This window comes from Benincasa hispida, chromosome 7, assembly GCF_009727055.1.
Source record: "Benincasa hispida cultivar B227 chromosome 7, ASM972705v1, whole genome shotgun sequence".
Lineage (NCBI taxonomy): Eukaryota > Viridiplantae > Streptophyta > Magnoliopsida > Cucurbitales > Cucurbitaceae > Benincasa > Benincasa hispida.
The window spans coordinates 13576611-13583148 of NC_052355.1; the positions used below are offsets into that span (position 1 = coordinate 13576611).

Genomic DNA, 6538 nt, shown 5'->3' on the forward strand with positions numbered 1-6538 from the left:
TCATTTTAGTGCCCAAGAAAGATGGAACGTGGAGGATGTGTGTTGATTATCGAGTCATCAACAAAATAATGGTAAAGTATCGACATCCTATTCCTAGATTGGATGACATGCTAGATGAATTACATGGTACAAACTTGTTTTCAAAGATTGATCTTAAAAGTGGTTACCATCAAATTCGAATGCATGTGGGAGATGAGTGGAAAACGGCTTCCAAAACAAAATTTGGTCTTTATGAGTGGCTTGTTATGGCATTTGGTCTTACCAATGCACCAAGTACTTTTATGAGGCTAATGAATCATGTTTTGAGAGAATACATTGGAAAATTTGTTGTGGTATACTTTGATGATATTCTTGTTTACACTAAAAATTTGAATGAATATATGTTGCATGTCAAGACAATTTTGCTTAAACTTAGAGAAGAAAAGCTTTATGCCAATTTCAAAAAGCGTAGTTTTTGTCTAGACCAAGTCAATTTCTTAGGATTCATTATTGGAAAGGATGGGGTGAAAGTTGATGAAGAAAAGGTCAAGGCTATTCGAGAGTGGCCAACACCCACCAATGCAACCGAGATGAGATCTTTTCATGGTTTGGCTAGTTTTTATAGAAGGTTTATAAAGGATTTTAGTAGCATAGCCTCACCATTGAATGAACTTATTAAAAAGAATGTGAAATTTGAATGGAAAGAAAAGCAAGAAAATACGCTCAATGAATGTGATGCAAGTGGGATAGGGATTGCAGCTGTTTTGATGCAAGAAAAGAGGCCAATCATGTTCTTTAATGAGAAGCTAAATGGAGCACAACTTAGCTAACCCATATATAATAAGGAATTACATGCACTTGTAAGGGCTTTGCAAGTTTGGCAACATTACTTGGGGCCAAAAGAGTTTGTCATCTACACGGATCATGAAAGCTTAAAGCACCTCAAAAGCCAAACAAAGTTGAACAAGAGGCATGCTAAATGGGTAGAGTTCATTGAGACATTTCCATATGTCATTCATTACAAGAAAGGTAAGGATAATGTAGTGGCTGATGCATTATCAATAATGTATGCATTGTTTTCTTCCCTTAGTGCAAAAATTCTTGGTTTTAAACACATGATTGATTTGTACAAAGTAGAGACATTTAAATTTCATGATGTGTATATTCAATGTTTAGAAGGAAAAAAACGTGCATGATTCATTAGAAGAAATTCGAGCTTTAATGTCGGTTTTAAACCGATATTAAAGGGCTTTAATGTCGGTTAACAACCGACATTAAAGATAGTGTTATTAAAGCCCTTTAATGTCGGTTGCCTTTAATATCGGTTTTAAACTGACATTAAAGGGCTTCAATAACACAGCCTTCAATATCGGTTGCAACCGACATTAAAGACCTTCAATGAAATTTCCAACCGACATTAAAGACTATGTTTTTGTTTTTTTAATTCTTAACTGACATTGAAGCTCGAATCTGTCCGTTTTTTTTAATTTTCGTTGTTGAATCCATTTTTTTGGTCAAAAAGTATAACATGACACATCATCATCGAACGCTGTGGCTATGACATATTATTCATGTATGAATTGTAAATCTATTACATTTAATCCATAAATTCTGCTATAAAATTATAATTTAAAAGGCCGTACAATAATTCAGGCCTTGAAAACACAAATTACAAGTAATACAAACATTATGATTTTACAAACACTATGAGTTTACTGTCCCTCTCCACTTGGTAAGTATGGATCCCTTCATAATTCTTCTTGAACGTAACAGATCCCTCCAGCTTCAGCAGTGTCTAGTTATAGGCATCTTTGTCTTACCACTGTTGTTCAAAGGATCACAAACAAAAAAGGTTTAAGACAAAGGATTGAAAGTGAAAATATGATCAGAATTCATATTCAACTAACCGTGTTTATTGGGAATGTGCATAAATGGTACATTCAAGGTAAAATTCTTGTAGTGAATGTGTTGGATCTAGGGTTCCCCAAGAAAAAGCATAAAGAGGTTGCAATACCAAATCTCTACTCCTTTGTTGCACCTGCAAAAGAAGAAAACTCAAAATCTTTACTCCTTTTTCAAGAATCTTCTTTTTCAAAATTTTCGACAGCATAACGATGCTACCACAACAAAACAAAAAATTTACCTTGAACCTGTTCAAAGAAACACACTCCCAAAAATATTTCACAACTACTTGTTCTCAATAGAACTATCAGAATTCCCAAAAAATGAATATTCAAGAACACATACATCAATAAGCAAATTTAGCTCACAATGTACTTAAAATCTCAAAAGTTGTAACAAAAACTACCATAGTGCATGAATAACCCACAAACTACCATAATGCAATTCACAAAATCAAGTACCTTGAATCAAAAACTACAAATAAATAGTACCCATGAGTAATAAACGGGTGTTACATTCTAATCCAATATGGTCCAAAGAGAAATAAGCACACTATAACTTCTCAAACAAGAATTTTCATATCATTAGAGTCACTTGAAAAAGCTTAGAAACTGTGCTTAAAACTGCAAGCATTCAAAAATGCACTTACCAGGAACAATTTTTACGTGAATTCCTTGCTGTTGCAAGAAATCCATCTCCTCCCCACCACTTCCAAACACCTAAAAAACACACAAACAACACCATTAAAGTATATGGTAGAGGAAGAGATTGATTGAATACAAATGTGAGGCAACTTCAATCAACATGAAGGCTTGAATTGTTATTGCATGTTATCCATTTGAATCTTTTATTAAAGTTGGCTCCCCTTCCATAAACCGAAATGTAAGCATGAGAAAAAAAAACTACACCACCAAGGAAGAAAATGATATTGCTTCTTCGAATGCCACCAAAAAAAGTTAAAATAGCAAACAGAACAAGCAAATGGATAGGAAAAGACATAAGATCAGAGTGTACACAACAAGACATTTACATAAACACCTATTTCCACTTTTGTCTTTACATATATCCAAAGGGCTAACTAAGAATGGTTCTAATATAAAAACATATAAGCCAGCAAAATGAGAGTTAGATAAGAGCAAGTTTGAATTGAAAAACTAGTAGAGAAATTTAGTAAACAACAGAAGAAATAACAGAAGATACAAACTGAGTGACAGTTTAAAAACAAAGACGTAAAGTCCAAAATTCTTGTAGTGTTTGATCCTGTAAGCATATCATTTTGTTTCAACTAAGTATAATAGATATTCTATTGCTGAAATCTCGACACTTACATATTATACAATGCATGTATAAGAACCATTCAATGGAGAGATTAGCTTAGAGACTTTAAAACAACACAATCAATATAATCCTAAAGTTATTGTCCCCTTCACGTACTACCAAACTTCTCCTGAACTGTGACTTCCTGCAAAGACAAATTAACAGCTAAAGTAGGGCCTTCATAAAGTGCAATAAGAAAATATACAAGAACGTCCCAAAAGTTTTGATTATCCACCACATCATTACCAAGATCCGAACTACGAAAAACTATGGCACATGTGACAGCTAAAGCAGGGACTCTTAAAATAATTGCACATAACAACAAATCCAAAAGCACATGTAACTAAAAGGATAATAGGAATTAATGCCATCAGTTGTACATGAAGCATATCTAGATACAAGTATTTATAAGATCATTTTTTTACCACTTAATCCTTACATGAATCCCTCCCAAAACCACTAAAGAATGTATACTTTCCCCTCCAATAAGCAAACATACCAAGTAGCTTATCAATATTACACAACACAAATAATAATAAATAAACAACTATCAAAGTAAAAAATTGGCATTGATAGCATCAGAAACAAGTGATGTGTGCCCTAAATATTTTAACACCCCAATCTCAGCACCTTCGAATTAATTTAATGGCGCATGGGTTGTGATTGTGAATGATATTCTATGGATGAATTTGTTATGCCCTCTATCCAGAACTTCCTTGTACTCGTGCGAGCAATATCATATGAGAGTGTATGAACAAACAAATATAAGTTGCATTAATATAAACAATTTATAAATAACGAAAGAAATGAACTCAACCCATAAATAACTACCATAGTTGGACAATCGTCATTGAAATGATCCCAAGTTTCAATGCTAAACTAAGGAACATTACCATATTTTAACCTACAACTAACTTTATAACTCTTATGTTTTAAAAAAAAATTGGCAACAAAGGATGCCTAAGAAGTTCCACTACCATAAACAACTCAATGGAAGTCATAAAAAACTAAGCTTGAAGAGGACAAAAAGAGCTTGCAAGAAAATGGTTTTATATTACTAAGAGCACAAATAGAGAGAAGTGTAGAGTGCAAAATTTAACACCGCTAACTATGAATTACTAATCCAGACCAAACTTCACAGGCTAAAACACATTATTAGCATGTGATCTTAAGAAAATTAATAGTTACTTTCCCATTGTTCCTCCAGAACTACTTCATGCTTGTAAACTGGTTGTGCTGCCCATGCAAAGTATCCATTAGCCATACGAAGTTGAAGATTAAAATGCCATCTAAAGTAAATATGCTTAAAAACAAAGCTTCACCAGACAAATACTTTAACTAAACAAAGTCTGGCACATAAAAAACATGAATTTAAAGAAACCTGTGTACCACCTTCAGTAAACCTAAACTTATCTTTGTCTCTGGTAATCCAGTTATTCGTATAGTGGGCAAATGAGCAGGTCACTAGTGCGAGGTCTTCTTTAACCTCTAGCCGACTACAGCCCCCATTTTCCCCTCAATTTCTGATTGTTGTCCAATAATAATACTAGCTTTAATTTCTTCAAATTTTAGCAATTTCATTTCAGTTTTCGGTTTTCACATATATTACTTCAAATTAACCTCTAAACTAACTAACCTCAAGTTTTGAAGCTTTTAAAAACCACTCAAGAGCTCCAAATCAGCTTCAACAACTCAAGATCCTCTGTTTTTACAGGATTTTTTGCTGACTTATGAAATTGATCGAAATTTTTAACTTCCCGAGCTCCAATCAATTCACCAGCCCTCTCTTCTAGCTTACTCGTTCTTCTGCAGTTTTACGAAAAATCTCATGAATTGCCTCTCATTTCTTCCATGTCCTAAAAGCACAATACCACACTAACCAATAAGAATTTTACAACATCAACACTAAAAACGATCTTGAAGCACTCCTATAAAAAAGGAAAGGAATAGAAAAAGAAGAAAGACGGGAGCAAATGATAATCCAATCTCTTCATGTTCTCTTTCGTTGACCTCATATGAGGATTTCATTCTTTGTGAAGTAGCCGCAACTACATCTTTTGGAGTTGTTTTTGTCTGTTTGCAAAATAGGAGGGAAATAAACAAAATGTGAATCAAAAAATGAAACAAGATTGTTGAATCTACATACCAGTTCAAGGCTGGAAAAGCGATTCTCAACTTCATCCACAAGCTTGCTTAGCAATGATTCCACAAACTACAAGAAGATAGAGGAACATAGTTTAGAAAAAGTTGTGGATCGTCCATTTTATACAAAATAGAACAATCAACTACACATGCTCTTATAACAGCAGGAACAATTGCCATTGATGATAGCTTAGTATTTGTGTGTGTGGGTGGGAGCAGAGAAGCTAAGAAATACTCTCAAGGTAAGGAACCATGTTCAAATAACTCCTTACAATCTGTGGAATAAAGCCTCTAATTCATTAACAATATCCATTTATCTTGATGTAAAGCTACCACCGAGCACATCAATATATTCTATGAAGAAAGCTACTCAAACAAAGTTACTCAGAAAGCAAGAACATATTCAGTCATCACCATTGGGATTTCTTCAGGCCTTTTATCCGTCAAAAGTGCACGAATGAGCGAGGTGCAAGAACTATTCTGCTACAATGAATAATTGACAAGAAATAATGTAGAGTTTAAAAAAGGTTCCTCACAATAACATGGAAGCAAGCATCATTGAAAAAATTCAATACTTAGAGTTTCATTCTAAAAAAAAAAAAAGAAGAAAAAAAAACCAATACTTACAGAGAAAGGGTGTGGTTGTCTATACTTACGGAAACAAAATTCACCTTCGAAAGCACGCACACGTTTGAGAACAAGCAAATACCAAACCCAAAGAACACTTATCCATGGACAATTATTCCTAGTGGCCCTGGAGTATACGTTCCTCACAATAACATGGAAGCAAGCATCATTGATTAGCACAAAAGAAAAAGAAAACCCATTAAAAAATATTAAAAGAAATTGAACTTAGTTCTAAACTTAGCATCAGATTCTCGTTGTTTCGGGTGTAAATTTCAACTTATTCACATTGCTACTGCTTCATAACTAAAGAACATTCAAACTACACAGAAGAAAAATCGAATCAGAAGACCTTTGATTAGATCAGAAAAATAGACAACAGGATCGGAAAAGCCCATAACTAAAAAACATAATATACTCACTCATATTTTCTAGCAAGAATTTGCAACACAGATAAAACCCCATAAACGTCTAAAGCTTGTAAATTTTCTTTCACCCAATCAAGAAAACACGACCATTGCTCTGAATAATTAGCATGAATGATATACTTTAAGACCTCCCCAAGTTGTACCCT

General features: G+C 33.8%; 1 long non-coding RNA gene across 1 annotated transcript; it reads right to left on the reverse strand.

Annotated features, from left to right (window-relative positions):
- Nucleotides 1-5033: 5033 nt before the first annotated feature.
- LOC120082063 lies at nt 5034-5894 on the reverse strand. Its single transcript, XR_005483031.1, has 4 exons — nt 5755-5894; nt 5345-5410; nt 5209-5271; nt 5034-5054 (listed from the first exon to the last, which is right to left on the reverse strand). It is a non-coding gene; the product is annotated as an uncharacterized LOC120082063 (long non-coding RNA).
- Between the last annotated feature and the right edge of the window lie 644 nt (nt 5895-6538).